At 36.3% G+C, this 17,888-nt stretch overlaps 1 protein-coding gene across 9 annotated transcripts in view; it reads right to left on the reverse strand.

Moving 5' to 3' along the window:
- The window catches only part of FAT1 (FAT atypical cadherin 1), a 112,425-nt gene that overhangs the window by 55,375 nt on the left and 39,162 nt on the right, over positions 1-17,888 (reverse strand). The window lies entirely within an intron of this gene.

Below are 17,888 nucleotides of genomic sequence, written 5' to 3' on the forward strand. Positions count from 1 at the left end.
CCCCATCAAGAGCCATTAAGACTGGAGCCGTCACTAAATGCCAACTAATACTTTGGGGAAAAAAAGCACAAATGCTTTTGCTGTAAGCACTCCAGACAGAATTCTACATGTACAACTGTTCTACATACTACAGTTTGTGAAAGAAAGTCTAATTCCAGATAAAACTTCTGTTAATTAAGCTGGCCAATACAATTCAAATTGGTAAGCACAAAAATATTCAGTAAGAGCAAAATATATACGCTTTGATCTGTTAAAACTTCCAGTCTTTTCAACCAAGCATGCCACACTTCTGTTTAAACACTTCAGACCAATAACAGAAGGGTTTAGTCTTCACCATATATATCCTGTATATTCAGCAGAAACTAATGCCAACAAAGGAAATGTAACACTTCTGGATTTAGAATCACATACACATGCATGACATTCTTTTTATTTAACTCTTTACTGCTAGCCACTTTCCTAAGTGAAAATTTAGCTTCAGTGAAGTGTTTCAGTACAGCTTAAGACTGAAAAAAAGTTGATTATGGCAATCACTAAGTTTTTCCTTTCTTTTGTTTGTTCCCCCAAAGTTTTTCTATATTATAAAATGCTTAATGCTCCAGCAACAGAATTCATCAGTTGTTGTTAGAGAGCGTTTCTGAATTCAGGCCGTGATAATAAGGTTGAGTGTTCCTATACAGTACGGCTTTTGTGAATGCCCATGAAGAGGGATGGGGGGAATCTTTGGACCTAATGTAAGTTAGCTCCCTGCAACAAAAGCCCCCACTCTGCTCCTTCTACCGAAAAGTTAAGTTCTCAAACTTTTTAGATTGAGGTCCCTCTCTTTTCTGTAACATATGGAGATCTCCTTGCTGTGCTCCTCCCTCTACACAAATAAACGAATAACCACACCTTTGCATACACCACATTCCCACAGAAGTGCAAATTAAAACATGATTTCAATTATCTCTGAAGAAGTCTGTAACATAATCAGTTTTGAAATCCTTATTATGAGGTGGGGAGAATCTGTTTACTGCTGAATGAGAGAAATGACAGCATGTGTGAGAAACATCCCTGTGACAAGGCATTCATTTTTGAAGCAAAAATGACTCACAGAGCATCGTTTTGCAGTCATATTTTCCTGTTTTCCTTCTGCCTCCTCTTATCACACCCCCACCCTCACACACACAGAACCAACAGGAACAGTGAGCTTCAGTAATTCACAACACTGATTATAATTCCACCTGGAAATCAATGCACACTGTGGCAAGATGGGTCAAGCATCCTCAGGAAAACAGGAGTTTATAACAAACATTTTTAAGGTAATGATGAGCAAACGGTATTTCTAGTGAATTGGTGCAATTTTTCTATTCAGTAATGTTTAAATCTTATAATATCAGAAACATTTTCATAACAGCAGCATAATAATTTAGAGACGCTTTGGATAAACCACAGCTGTTCTGCCTCACTAGCTAGAGAGGTACTACAATGAACTGAAACTAAATGGAAACATCCATAACAAAAAATAAAACAAAAAACCCAGGTAACAAATACAACGGTATTCTCCCTTCCTTCCTCCTTTGAGTTACATTCTGGGGATATCTGCTGTCTATCTGAGGTCTACTGAAAAATCAAAATAGTTACAACTGTATTAAAATAAAATTTAATTAATATTTCTATTTTGAATAGTATTAAACAGACAAAAATGCAAGGACAGCATTCAATTATAGAAATATAAATAAACCTGCTAGATTTGGAACAGAAAATAGCACAAGGGAGCTGACATTAGCAGGTATTTATTTTATCCCATCTAAGCTCTCATCATCTCAGCACCCAGTTACATCACGTTACCTCTGTATCTGAAAAACAGCACATCAACAACAACTTTCATTGAATGCTGAAATAGCAATCTCTTTAAAAATACAGAGAACATTAGGTGGGCATTGCATTAAGAATGTTAATATTAATTCCATGCTATCTTTATGGCATGGATGATCTCAGTGATGAACGAAATAGCATCAGAAAAAGCGGTCTTTCCAAGGAGGGAGGGAAGGCTCAAAATTTCTGGCTTGCTTTGTATACATCATGAATTCCCTGCTACAGGCATACCTACAAACACATGCATATGTGCTTTCACAACAGTTTCCAACTGCACATTCAGCTTGAGATGATGAAAGTTCTGGAACTGGATGGGAGCTTGGCTGTCAGCCAGGACTAACCCACCACGATCCAGAAGAATAAAGCCGATGCCAAGTCTACTAAGCTGCCTCCAATGAGTCTGAACAGACAGGCTTGATTTGGATGTAGTATAAACACTATTAGAATTGTCGTGTATGAAATGAAATACAGTTTCTCTGATCTTTGAATGCATTGACAGTGAAGGTTTAAGGAAATAGAGAAAGCAGCTACAACTTTTTTTTCTTTTATTACCAACTTCACATGATACAAGACACTGGAATTAAATATAAGTTGCAGTCAATGGCTTGATGTCCAAGTGGAGGAGAGTGACCAGCAGTGTTCCTCGGGGGTTGGTGCTCGGACCGGTGCTGTTTAACATCTTTGTTGGTGACATGGACAGTGGGATTGAGTGCAAACTTGCTGAGGGTGCTGATGACACCAAGCTGTGTGGTGCAGTCAACACACTGAAGGAAGGGATGTCATCCAGAGGGACCTGGACAGGCTTGAGAGGTGGGACTGTGAGAACCTCACAAAGTCTAACAGGGCCAAATGCAAGGTCCTGCACGTGAGTCGAGGCAATCCCAAGCACAAAAAGACACTGGGCAATGAGAGCAGCCCTGCAGAGAAGGACTTGGGGCTATGAGTGGATGAAAAGATGGACATGTGCCAGCAATGTATGCTCGCAGCCCAGAAAGCCAACCATATCCTGGGCTGCATCAAGAGAAGAGTGGCCAGAGGTCGAGGGAGGGGATTCTCCCCCTCTACTCTGCTCTCATGAGACCCCACCTGCAGTGCTGTGTCCAGCTCTGGGGCGTCCAACATGAGAAGGACATGGACCTGCTCAAGCAAGTTCAGAAGAGGGCCACAAAGATGATCAGGAAGCTGGAGCACCTCCCCTATGAGGACAGGCTGAGAAAGGTGGGATTGTTCACCCCAGAGAAGGCTCTGGGGAGACCTTAGAGTGGCCTTCCAGTACTTAAAGGGGGCTACGGGAAAAATGGGGAGGGACTCTATCAGACAGTGTAGTGATAGCACAAGGAGTAACTGTTTTAAACTGAAAGAGGGTAGATTTAGATTAGATATAAAGAAGAAATTCTTCCCTGTGAGGGTGGTGAGACACTGGCACAGGTTGCCCAGAGAAGCTGTGGCTGCCCCCTCCCTGGCAGTGTTCAAGGCCAGGTTGGACGGGGCTTTGAGCAGCCTGGTCTAGTGGAAGGTGTCCCTGCCCATGGCAGGGGGTTGGAACTAGACCATCAATAAGATCCTTTCCAACCCAATCCATTCTCTGTTTCTATGATGATTCGATGAGGTCACATTTTGTCGATGAGATTTTTGTCTTCCATGTTGAATGCAAACCATAACCAGTCAGTAGAAATGGCTTCTCTGGACTCCATTAGTGCAACTCAATCAGTTTAAAGCTTTAGATCAGTTTACTTATAATGTATTACGATTAAGCACTTGCTCCTCCATTTTGACCTCAAAAATGACAAATCACTAATGAATGCTAGAAACAATTATCTTGGTATTTTCTTTACAAGGTCTTAATATATAAATCAGTTTAAGAGTTGAAGGAGGTATGGATTTTAAATTCACATGTGGCTGTAATGATAATCTAGATTGACTACAGCATAATACAGCCCTAAAGCACTGGGCACATTACAGCATACATTCTGCAAGTAAGTTGAAGACCAATTATGTCTCTTCAAGTGATAAAGATGCTGTTGCACCTCAAGGCAGGATTTCCTACTAATCACCCTCATTTACGAAATAGTGTACTATATCTCAAAATAGCTCTTCCTTCTAGACAGAGGAATCTATCTTCCTTTTGCCTGACAGACTAAGAAGTCCACTGGAAGGAGTAGTCTTCTCCTCATGAAAGTACTTAGTGTGCTCAGGTCATGTCTTAGACATCTCTGATAATACAGTGGCTGTCAAGTCTCATTGTCAGGAAGACCTCTTATGACATTGTTTTAAACTGCTTCCAGTATCTCAACACTTTCCGAAATACAGACAAGATGACTGATAATAATTTTTAGTCGTCTTTCTTTCAACTGATTTCAGGTTAACTATGATCTACGCCTAACTTTACAATCAGTGACCATCAGAAAAGACCCACATTTCCTGTCTAATGATGTTCAGATAAACTTTTTGGCAAGACTGTTGTCAAATCCTGTTTTTTATGTAAGCCAAGACAAGGCTTCACAAACAAAGTAAACAAAGAGATTAATAAAAACAGGTCAATGAAAAATAATAGCAGAGGGATTTAAGAACAGATTTCACCTTTGCAGCTGAGATAATATAAACTCTATGTCTTACCAGTCATGTACAGATGATGCTTATAAGCTAGACAGTGTGACATTTTAATATATCACCATGAAGGCAGGCTGCTGAGTTAAAAAATAAACAAGATCATAGTACTAACCAGCTATCATAGCAGAGAAAGCTTATCATAAAGGAACTGAACTCCTTTGGTTTACATAGTCCTAAAGATAGCTCCTTAGCAATTCAACTTGCTTTTCATGCTAAACTTTGTCTCAAGCACCTTAATAGCTCTTAATAAAACAGCAACAGAATTGGCACTAGTAATTTTCAAGTGCTGAAAATATGACTGTAAATATATAGTCCCAAAAGAAGCTAGCATTATCATTTACAAGCTCATTAAATGGCTGCAAATGCTTCTTCTGCTCAAATAAAATATCCAAAAGCAATCATTTATGTTCTTTCAATAAAGACTGTAAAAATGGTATAACTTTTCAAGATAAATCAAGAGCCCAGGTTCTTCTTTCCACTCTCTTAGCTCAGTACCCATAACAGTTATGTTGTTGTGTGCTTGCTCTCTCTGGCCTCATGAATCTTACCTTTTTTTGCTATACAGTTGTTTAGGTAGAACAAAGATCACTTCTGTCTAGCACAGTTTACAGCCTGTGACTTAGCAGACCTTTCTAAGCAGTTTAAATCCACTTTGGGGGCTAAAAGAGTAGTTTTCCACTTCATGTATGAACTTTCTGATCAGGGTATTTTACAAAAAATGAGTTACATTAGCCTATAAATAGGCTTGGAAAAATTAAAAGTGAGACCTACTGTAGTAGGAAATCAGTATTCCCTTTCTGTTAAGTATAGGCATGATTGCTCTCAACTAGTGCAGTCTTTCACAGCTTTGGTGCCTTTCCCCTTCAATTCCCACCTGCAGCAGTTCAGGCAAAAGCCAGCAGGATATTCCCACAGTGTACAGGCACCTAGGAAAACTCCAAACTGAAAGGTCTAAAACGCTTTTATAGAACTACACACTCTGTTTGCTCTTCAGACCACTTTTTCTTTAGGAGCTTCCTTAATTTTATTTCAGATGATGCTGAATAAGCTCTTGAATTTCATCCACAAAAAAACATTTTTGGCACATATATTCCAGCTGAATAAATGTCTTGCCCTTTGAATGGTACTCCACTAAAGTAAAGTAACAGTTGAGATCTCAGGCCTACCCAAGTCAGGACTGCATCAAATAAGGGATAAGTAGCCTAGTCCATAGGGGTGTGCTTGCGTCAGCACATTAGACATTTACTGCAGTAATATCAGTGTTTATGCATTTGTTACTTGTCGCCAAGAAAGACTGTAAGCTTTGTATATGGGGTCAAAAAGTTAGTTAGTTAGTCCTATGGCTATTACCACATTAATCAGTAACCAGGCAATTTAACTACTCAATCTGACTACTACGAAGTATAAGTGCAAGGTGCACATCTGAAGTTGAGTCACTTCCTTGAACTACTTTAACAGCATCCAGATACAAAGATGCAGAATTTGCTGATCAGAGTACTCATTAATCATTTTAGTGATTGCAAACAGGGAGCAAAGACAAGCAATCCACCAAAGATTATTAACGTATGGTGTAAGGAGGAAAAAACACTTTACATAAACTAAGTCATCAAACCCAATAAGCACTGTAGAGCTTCAATTTCAACTAGATTTCAGATTAAGTATAAAATCCGTGTTTAGTGAATATATAATTATAGAAAACTGCTCAAATGTATCCTACAAAAGTAAGCCATGTAGTTTTGCATACTCTAATTAGCCACTCACAGAGTACATTATTTTCAGTCTGGATTTACTGAGACAGTGGTGTAACTGCTTCTGCAGTAATCCCTTTACTAGTTGAACTACTGGGGGGATAATGAAAAGAAATATATAATCACACACACCCAAACATCTATACTAGAAAAATAAACCCAAGTCTCATATGCTGAATTCTAAGGGCTTGAAAGCATTTAGGATGTGTCCAGTTTCATTGTCAATCATATTCTTCTGGTAGTTTGTTTCTCTCATACATAAGAAGATAAAAACCAGAACGGTAAGTCAAGATGAAGTCACACACTAAAAAAATACTTAATAAAAAAAAAATAGCTAAAATAATTTTGAATGGAAAATAACAGAACAAACACAAAGTATGATTATTGAAAGGAAACTAGTAAGTGGTGATAAACTTCCTGCAGAATGAACTTTGATCTTACTATCAAAAGAACACTATAAATTTTTGTAATCTCTTTGCTTACCTTGCAAAAATACTCTAGCCTTCAGCACCATCTGGTATACTAAAGCCACACCAATTCAAAGCTCAAATGCTTTCAGTAATTAACTCTTTCATTAACCTGATCTTCATTCGCCTTTATTTTCTCGTTTTGAGACATACCATCTTTAATAATTATTGCCATAAAATCTCGCATCATCTTGAAAGACCTTTTCAAACCTGACATAGTCTTACTGAATTTATAGTGTTTGATCAAAGAAACCCTACATCCCTTTCCAAATTTGTAATTGTTTGGTGTTTTTTTCCCCCTGAACAAAGATGATGCTGACAATATAGCAGCCAGCACTGAGTTGTTAATATGTTTTTAAAAAATCATGATCAGATGAGAGAACTATTTAAGACTAATTTAAAAGACTGAAGTTAGTTTTGAGGTCACTTCCTCTGACACAGAAGTTTTACAATTTCACAATTAATTTCCCATAAAACTGTTGCAACACACACACTGATTAAGGAAGATTACTTCTTCCAATTCCTTCCAATAAGACAAATTCACAAAGAAAGAACATATATAGTCTTTGGAACTTACTCTGCTGGTAAAGCTATTTACAGTTGGTAAATATTGTCTCTGAAATGCAAGGTAGCTTAAGAAAATTTATTTTTTAACTTTTTGCATTGAGTTTACTGAAAGTATACATCAACAAGCTGATTTGTAGTTAAACAGCAACAACCATAAAGTCTGTGTGTACTGCAACTACACCTTGCTACACAAACAACCCAAACTTTAAAACAGAGATTTTAAAAGTTATTACAGTCAGTTAAGTATACACGATTTCAAAGAGAAATATCAGAGCAGGTTTCCATGTTGGCTAATGTCTTGATGTCAAAATTGCCCTTATGCAATTCAACTTTTTACCAAGGCTCTTTTTAGTCCCAAAACTGTTTTGGTTGCAATCACAGTATATAACTAAAACCAGCATTGGCTGAGAATGACTGTAAGTAACATGAGAAATTACTGAACTCTTTTTGGCATTTTATAAAAGCCTACAAACATGAAAACATATTAGGGGGGAAGAGCAGAAAGTTTGATGCTACTTAAATTTTTTTTTGGCGAAGTATGAGAACGGATGTTTAAAAGTTTTTGATAAATTACAGTTAAATGTTCTAAGTGAAATAAGAAATTACAATGTCTAATTAAAGTTTTTTAGTATTTAGCATGTTATAATAAGGAAGCATCTTTTGAGAAAACTGTTTCCAAATAACCCTACAGGACACCATAAAACTGAAGTACTAGCTTTTAAATTGCTCTCTTATTATAACAACCTTGGAAACAAAACTTAAAGGGAGGGTTTTGATCCCAGTTATCTTAGCACATCTAAGACTCCTTCTACACAAAGACAAATGAGACCACCCACTGGACTAAATGTGTACAGGTCATAACATACCACCAACATAAGACAGAAGTCTTTCACACTTAGATGTAGCTCATAATTCTATGACACCACCATACTAGTAACTGATGCCACCAAAACAAACTGAAACAGGGGAGCAAGCAGCCACACAAAATGTATCTTAATATTAAAAATGTTCGTTTTAATCTAGATAAAATTATTAATTCGTAAAAGACAAATTCATCTGAGAAAGTTACAATGTTTTATTTAACCAACATTACTTTTAAAGTATAAAAATGTGAAAAATAATACTTAACTAATTTGTAGAGAAAGGATATGAAACTAGCTAGCTATTACGGACAAAATCCATTCCCACCAAAATCTGAAGATATGGCTTATTGAGGGGGAAAATTCACCTTCTAAATGTTCATCACTGGGTTTTGTGTGTGTATGTGTGTCTATACGGTTTATGTCGGTGTTTCTTTTTCATTAATTCAAATTATTTCCTTGAGAAAGCTCATCAGTTGCAAGAGATGGTTGGTCTTGCTTTGTCAACTCCAGAACTAGCAATCCAATTTGAAAATACAGTCTTCTACATCTGAAAATGTAGAGAAGTTCAAGAATGCATCTCCTTAAAAAGCCAACAAACAGCACTATACTTCTATTGTTGAAATACAGAAAGTTTTTGAAAGCCTAGAAAAAGATGAATTAAAAATGTGATTTGGCAGAGGTTTTTTCAACTTTCACCACAGCACTGACACGGGATGTAAGTTTTTATCTTGAAGAGCAGCATGCCAGAAAAAACATTGTATGATATAACACTATGAATAAAAAATAAATTTGGTTTTTTTAAAGAACTGTCTTATTCTAGTATTCTCTGTGTATGGATAAACAAGATACAGATTAGTATTTTGAGACATTTCAGAGTTCTGGCAGCCTTAATCTTACAAATAACTATTTTGGAATTTTCTTCTGCTACTCATTTAAATCTTTCATATGAAAGGAAAGTTGAGGTAACAGTATAACTCTGTTCTATATAACTGCCTTTAATATCTTCTATCCTTTTATGCTAATAATACATTATGGGTGAAACATTTGTTTTACAAAAGTACAGAGAAAGTTGTTCGAATGACACTAAGAATATCAGGATATTTCCAACACCATTACAGGCTTTCTTTTGAGGCCCCCTAACTCCCTATACATCAAAACCCTAAAATAGTGGTTTCTAAGTAAGAATTTGGATATTTATACAATGTTGCCTTTTTTTTGTCGTTGTTCCTTTTGTTTTAATTGCATGTTATTTCCTACGTTTACAAGACAGAATACTACTAGAACAAGTCTGGAATGCGCTGCAGCCTTTTATCTACCAGTTTAAAGGGAATTGCTTTTGTAACGAACCATATGTAAAGAATTCCATGCAACACTCATGACAGAGATGATCAGAATCTGCTGCCAAAGATCTTGTCTCAGCTCTCGGAAAAGCTGAAGAAGAATTTTATAGCTGACTCCTAGTTAGCCTTTGACTGTGACTCCACCTTTCAGATAGAAAAAAATTTATTACTTCATGTAAAACTATATTTTTCCTGGGATTGATCTTTTATTTTCATCACTCAAAAATCAAGCCCACTTAGATGTGAATCAGGGCACTAATTCTGAGCAATCTTCTCTTAATAGGAAAATAATCAATAATAATGTTATAGTGTTGTTATATACACAAACTCCATCAAGTTACACTACTCAGAGAGTCTATCAAGGAAAGACTGGTATCTTTGAAAGCCTGTGTAAAGGAGGTATTATGTAAGTGGCTCCTCATAACAGTATCTGACCACCATCTCTTCCCTGGCTAGAATTGTAATTTTGCACATTATAATCTCCAGCTCAAAAGAACATATGATGTAGAGGGAGTCTGTCACTATTTCTGCATCAGAATATGGAAAAAATGAAAGAAAATCTCACTTTCTTTTAAACTCCTGCCTTACAACATAGATCATGCAGAGCATAACCTCAAGTTTCTATGTAGTGTCAGGGACAGAAACAGGAGAAGGGAAGGACTACTGTGCTTCCCATTTATTTTCCCAGCTCCTACCATTTTGCTTTTTCCAAAGAGACATGAGAATAAATAAATTTTAAAAAAGACCCCAACACCACCACCTAAAATTTAAAAGAAGTGATCTCTACATAAATACTTGCAAATAATTTTTTTAATAGTTGCCTATATTATAGCGATTTTTTTATCTTTTCAAGTGATAAATCCCTAAATATTGTAGAGTGAGTGGATATGAAGATGTTATTAGGCATTTCAGATATAAACTTGTTTTCCCGGTTCCAAAAAAGACCATGTTGAAAACCACTAGTCTAATAGCACTTCAAGTGGTTTAAACAGTATTTATAAGGAAAGTAAAAGTAGCTTTTTGCAGAACTAAACTCTTTCCAAGCGTATGTCTATACAAAGTTTTGTCTACTCTCACGTAACCCTCTCTGACTGCAGGGGTTTAACAAACATTTGGGCTAATTCTGGTCACATTTTCACTGAAGGCAAAGAACAAATAATCTGTTCTAGAGACAGTGTAATCAAACACTTTATTTCTCTGCATGTGACAGGTAAACAGTTGGGCACATGGAGGCTGCTACATATGCTTGGAGCTGTGTGACATGAATGAAGAAGAGTTGAGCCTGGCATTGTTTGCCAGCTACAGAAGTAACAAGAACAATTTCAGTGTTTGGGTCTTTATTTGACTTTAAATCACATAGTGGAAAATGTAGTAGAACTGGTTTTATTCAAGTTCTAAAATATTAGGTCAACTGGGATTAAAACCCACAAGTAGTTAAACAGCAAAGATTTCTTTTGTTAAAACGAAGCCAATACTACTGTGCGGTCACTGGCCCTTCATTTCCTCACTAAGTAATTCTCCAGTGTTATCGGAAACCCATGGAAGTTGTTTGCAGCTGTATCCATTTCCTATTTCACTGCAGTCAGTCTCCAAATCAGACACACATACATACACATATGTATGTAACATAAAGGTTACAAAGAGTGTAAAATGATAAAATCGTGTGAAGCAGATGATTTGACCATGAGCTATTAGAATTCTATAACTTAAAGCTCTAGTGATTACTAGAGACTAACAGACAGTAAAAGCTGCAGACTCAGTGTTACCAAAATTTAAATCCTGCTGTTCGATAGAACAAACTTTTTGTATTAAAATAGCATTCTATTCTGTGATTGCATATATAAAAATCCCTTTAAATCAGCACTTAATTTGAAGGTTGATGTTAACTTTTCAATGCATTTTTTGAGGTGTGGTATAATTTATGAAACAAAAACAATCCTCAACCACCACAGGATCAATTTAGCGTAACTACTTCCAAATACTTGAGATAGTAAAAAAGATCATAGAAAAAAGAGCAAAAGTTACATCAAATAATATTAAATCCTAGACAAACGCTTATCTTCAGATCTAGTCACTCAAACGAGGAAATTCCAGAGTCAAGACTAACAGACACATCATCTTAACTTGACTGTCTTGCATGTGTGCATTAAGATGCACAGACTCAGGCCTCATTGGGAGCACAGGATACAGTATGTTCTGAAATTGGTAATTACTCAACGCTTCTGAGCTTCTGATGGAATTACGTATGTAAGAAAGGTCTTACCTAAACAGCCTAACTCTTACACCACAGGATTGCTAATTTCCTCAAAGGAATGTCTGTGTCATTCTCATGATAATACCCAAGTGCTTCATAAATATGAATTAATGTATCTTCACAACACTCCCAGTTAAGTTGCGCTATTATTCCTATTTTACACCTGCAAAAGTGAAGTAGGAGGAAATTAACACTCAAAATTAATTCTGTCATTCTCCTGTCCATCTTAAGAACCCAAGTCTAGTTTTTGGAAGTATGCACTATTTTCATATCAAGTTGCATTAAAGGCATTGAAAGCTATAGTTTTGCTATCAGCATTTCTGCAAATCTGACTCAAAATTGTTATATGGAGCAATGTCAAGTAACTCCCTGCCTCATTTGCTATTATTGTTTTAAATTTCTGAAGTAAGATATGGTTTCTGGAGAAAGTGTTACTTGCTACCCAGACCTAATTCTTTCCCCAAGCCAAATCTTGTCAGTACAATAAATGTAACAGAAGTCCTGGGGGAGTGGAAATAAGCATACCAATTTGGCAAAAAGATCAAAAATTATTTCTTGCCTGAATAACAGGCACAAGGTAATAAAAAAAGTACAAAGGTCTCCCCTCATCCTATATGAATACCTGGTTAGGAGTCCAGTTTCTTGCTCAGTAATACTAAGGAGAACTGGAACTCATTTCACTATGCAAATGCAGTTTTTGCCATTCTAATGTGCATACTCATGCTTACAAGGTAGTATAAGCTTCTTTCAGGCATATTAGCTCAGCAGTCTTTGAGATATTAATTATACAAAGGCTGTATCGCTGAATAGCAGCCATATGGTAAAATCGTGGCATGGTAAAACTATTCCATCCATATGGAAACTGATACAAAGCCTAGGGGAATTCAGTGAGCTCCTTTTGTTTACAGTCTAATGGCTCTAGTTCTGCTGCAATTAAGGATGTTCTTCTCTCTTAAATTTCCACATTTTACATATGACTTGCTGAGCCATTACTGTTGATCAGTTAAAGGTGAACACCTTTCTTCTCATCTCACCTGAAATTTGCAATCCCATCATTTAAAGAATAAAAACAGAAAAATTACACAACATAGGAAACAATGATAGAAGAGGAATTTTGTTGACAATGTCACTCTGGGGAGCTGTAAGTACACATTTTAAAACTGGGGAGATAGTTTGCATACTACCCTTACAATTTTTACTGGGTGTAACAAAAACCCTGTATTTAATGCATGTCCTACTCTCCTGTCTCAGACAGAAAGAAATTACTTGTTTTGATTGAAAGCTCTTAGTAAAATGAACACACTCTCTCTTGAATTGGCACTAACAGATCCATTTCTAAATGGTTATTCCTATATAGATTAGAAATTATATAATAATTCATAAACAGCTCATAAATGTATACTTATATACAATGGTATTATCAGCTATTATTAGTAGATGGCATACTGAGAATTACTGCAATCTTACTATCAATTGTCATGCTTCCGACACTCCTACTCAAAAGCAATAAAGCTAATTAAAGTATTATAATATCAAAGAATCAAAGATGGAAAATAATATCAATTTGTCCACTCAATATGACTGTGTTCATGTAAAAATAAAAATATTCAGTAATTTAAGTCAACCAATAAAATATTCAATTGTATTTTGTAAATACTACCACAGAGTTTCTATCAGTGATGTCTAAAACTTTCCAGTCCTACAAAGAGATTGGACTTTTAAGTGAAACAGCTCACTACTTGTTCCCTAAAGCATCCATTTTTTGTCCATCTCATTGCTTTCGCAGACAAAACATATCCAAATGCATCCAGTGAAATATGGAAACTAGCAACTAGAAGTACTTTGATAATGAAGTTTCAGTGTCTTTGACCTTGTTACAAGGTAATTACAAAATGTAAAAAGAAAAACACCCAAATAACTCACAAGCAAATAAACTGCACCCACAAGAAACAGTGAGATATTACTAAATTACTTTCTAATACAGATACCAGAAAAAACATTGTACATTGTGAGCTCCAAAGCACAAAACCCAGAAGTTGTTTACTGTTATATAATCCTTTGCTTTACAAGAGTGTTGCTAAAAGCGCAAATATTTTCTGATTCTCAGTGCAATAGCTCTAGGGTTAAATGATGAGATTAACCCAGGACCTGTGTTCTGAATAGCTGTCAAATTCTCCAACTCCACTCCTTCCATTTAAACATATTAAAATGCCTTGGAACTCGACTGTTTTGTCAATTACTTCTGTATTTAATCACAAGATGTTTTCAAGAAGTTAAGCGGATATAAAGTAGTTACAATAACTTACATATGTGTTTACAGTCGTGTTCAGGTTGAGCATTTAAGCTGTGTAATTAGTCTTTGCTCTAATTCTTTCCTGCAAATAATACTACGATAACTATTTTTATCCCACGTGGACAGCTCATACGTACAGCAGGTTTTTTTCATTACATGGAAACTTCAAAACTAAAGAAAAATGATATTTCATTTCCTTTAATGAAAGGCCAGGTATATCTGAAAAGATTACAGAATATCCTGTGATGTGCTGTGTTATATAGCCTGCTCCAAAAATTGGAATTTCTGCATGCAAAGAAAAAAAACTGAGCAATGTTTCTCTAACTAAGCTGTATTTTATAATTACTTAAAATAAGGAAGATGGGTTTAAGTGTCAATGAAGGGGATACTAAGAAACTGTTCACTGTAAGAAGCACACAGATACTACTTCAGCTAGTAGCATTCCTGAGAAACAGATCAGTCAATCAATAGTTATTATCACAAAAAAATGTCTTCTTTCTGTGAGAGATAAACTGTATCCTACACAGGTCCATGTCAGTCAGTTTCACCACCTAAAAATTCAGGATTATTTCACAAAGACACCGACATCTTAGTATGGAGTCTGTGAAATTACAGAAACAAATTAGCTACTTCCAGAGAACAGAAAGCAGTACTTCACTTGACATAGTTTACACGTAGGTTATTGGTATTTATAATCTGTATTGCTATTATGTGTGGGAGTTCTAGACTTGGACCATGATACCATAGTGTTAAAATCTATAAAGAGTCAGAAAAAGATGGATCCTTGACCTAAAGAGAAGACAATAACATTATCAGCTGAAACGTACTTTTAAGTCACCACATATTTTAAGAATCCCAACACTAGACTTACCTTAACTCGGACTGAATGCCATTACAGCCCTCAAATCACCTTTGAGGCTGCACAGCAGCCCGAAGTAACAAAGGCTTAACTCTTGCTATGTCACTTTGAGTGTTACAATGGGATACAGTTAAAAACCCTATTCCTGTCTCAGCCCTATCTCTCCTCTGGCTGGAAGGTTAACCTAGGACCCTGGGAAGTTCCTTGATAGCCTCACAAGGTCCAACAAGAGTAACATACCTGCATGAGCAAGCAAGACAGGATTTGATCTCACTAATTCTAGTCAAATGTACTCTTCAGCTGAGCCCTATTTTAACTGAGGGAGATACAATAATAATTAGTGTCTTTTAAATTGATATTTCAACTCCTTAGCATCCCAATCCTAGTGATAGCATTTTCACCCCAAATAAGATCTATTCAAGTTAAACATATTTGATTTCTAATAGACAGAAGAGAGACTTGGGAAGTCATGAACCTAATAACCGCAGTCAAAACTCATCCTGATCACTAACTTAGTTTCTACTGCAGACCGACAGTTTCACACCAAACACGTACAGGAGAAACAAGACAGCCCATTAGGCTGCGTGAAATCCAGTGCCCTATATAATAGGAAGACAATATACATGAACTAGCTATTTAATATCCACTGAAGTTATCTGAGGGCACTCCAGGAACACAACAGAAAACAGCCAAAGAATTTTCCCTTCTCTTCTCCTCTGCCCACATCTTCTCCTCCCCTCCTCTCCATGTTTATTATGGCTATCTAGCATTACTGTTTTAACAGTAATAGACATCAATGAGTCTACATATTCCTGTGATTTTAACTATATTTAGAAAATATTTCTGCCGCTGAATGTAAATCAGACGGAAATTCTTTTCTTCTCAGTGCCTGTATTCTGAAATATAATTATTTCCATTTGTTGTTTTTTCTTTCCCTTTAACACAGAGTTGAGGAATCTGGACTGCATTGTTTGCTTCTACAGTATGCAAGCTACAATAAGGCAGGTAAGAAACTCTTTTGACAGAAAATCTCTATTAGCTTTCTATTAAGTGTTCCGTATCACTTCACCATCTAGTATGTTGAGCTCCCTCAAGCTCCTTTTCTAACATAAATGAGATCAGCAGTAAACTACTGACATGGAAAACTACAAACTCTCTAAAGACAAGTCACAACCTCCTGCTGCCCTAAATCTTCTATCCATTAAAGAGGAATAAAGATGTTTCTTCATCTCAAAACTTAGGTAAGGGAGGCATGCAAGCATGTTTTTTAAAACAAAGTTTGGAAAATGCTGCATAATGACACAGAAAGCAGAGAGGAGTTGGAAAGGACCATAAGAAAAAGAGAATGAGGTACAGAAAAAAGAAAGAAACAGCAACCAAAAATAGTTGGCCAATTACACAGTAAAGACTAAATGAATGTAGAGTTTATATTCACTTGCAATTTGAGCACTGCAGTCACTCAGTTCTTTCTACCCAACTCACCAGCAATTTTACTCTCATTTTTATCAACAGCACTGATTGAAATGACAAGAAATATCAAAAGTGCCAGGCAAACAGTACTTTTGAAAACCAGAACAGGTGAGGAAGTAGATAGAAGAGCAGAATATTTTTCCTTTTGCATCATGTGTAAGCAGAGAAAGACAAACAGAAGCAAAGCACACACACATGCACAAAGTTTCTACATTGACTTTAAAAGACTCTGTGGTTGAATTAGTCTTGTTTTACTTCTTAGGCTGCCTTTGTTCTAAAATCGAAGCTTCTGTAAATATAGTATTTAGATACAGGCTATAACTATGTTCAAGATCTTCTGTTGCTATAGCTATTTCATATGTCTCTCTTGGCAATGTCTTCACAAGCAGATGCAGCACATGCTGACAAAGAAGTTATTGTCAGAAATAAGGCAAACAACATACCTGTGTTTGCACTCAGAGCTTTGCTGACACAGCAATTACAGCTGATACAGCACGCAAGTCTTTCATACCCTGAGCTGAAACAACTATGAAACAGCATGAAGGCCATAGTGTCAACCCCAGCCTTCAAAACATTTTTCAGCTGATTTTTGCTCCTTTATCCCCTGAAATTCCCTCCACAAATGAGCAAGAGCTAAATGAATAAAGCTTCTCTTACTCCCTTCTACTTACTGAGTTTGTTACAGATTAAAATCACTCTCTACACCTCTACAGCACCTCTAGCCTAAAAATCTCTGGATTATGAGAAGAAATTTATGTCTGAGTGAATAAGAAGCATCTCCTGTAATCTGTACTGTGAAATAGTAACTAAATGAAACACATGAAAAGCTAAGCTGCGCTCAGCCCAGCAAAATATTATTTAATTAAAACCAAACCCTTCTTTATCATTAGGAAAGATCTGTGGAAAAAACATATGTATATGTACTATTTTCTCTACATTCATTCAGAAGCAAGGGATGTTAGGCAACCTTCACATTGTTTCCAAAATCACTGTGTAGCTTTAAATATTTTGTTTCCCATCTCCCTGCCCTACACCCATTTCAATATTTGTAATATGCAGTTACTAAAAGGTCACTTGTTTCTTGTATTTGTACTTTCCTGTTAAAACCTCAGTATGCTTTTTCTGAAGCTTTCCAAACAACCACTGAACTCAGGCTCTTTCTTTTCATTACATGATAACCACATAACCTGAAAATTATCTTTTAGGTTTTGTATTTCTTACAACAGCAACAGCTACCAATACTTACAAAGATAGTCCCTTTTTACTGTAGGACAAGCAAGTTTGCAGTTAATAAAATGGTTTGCACTGCTTAGACTAATACTACCCAGAAAAAAAAGCATCTGACAAAAAAAATCTATGCATGAAAATTGGAAGACTGAGACTGTTAAAACCAGCTTGGATTAAACGAAACTAAACTATGTATTTTTACTGTATACTTACTGCACTACAAAAGCAAATGGGCATTGACCACTCTAGAATGGGGCTACTCTGAAGTAAACCTTCCCAAAACGTGCATGATGTGGATGTCAAGTACTTTGAACCAGCTCCTTCTCTCTCAAA

The sequence above is a fragment of the Athene noctua genome, chromosome 4 (genome assembly GCF_965140245.1).
Source record: "Athene noctua chromosome 4, bAthNoc1.hap1.1, whole genome shotgun sequence".
Classification (NCBI taxonomy): domain Eukaryota; kingdom Metazoa; phylum Chordata; class Aves; order Strigiformes; family Strigidae; genus Athene; species Athene noctua.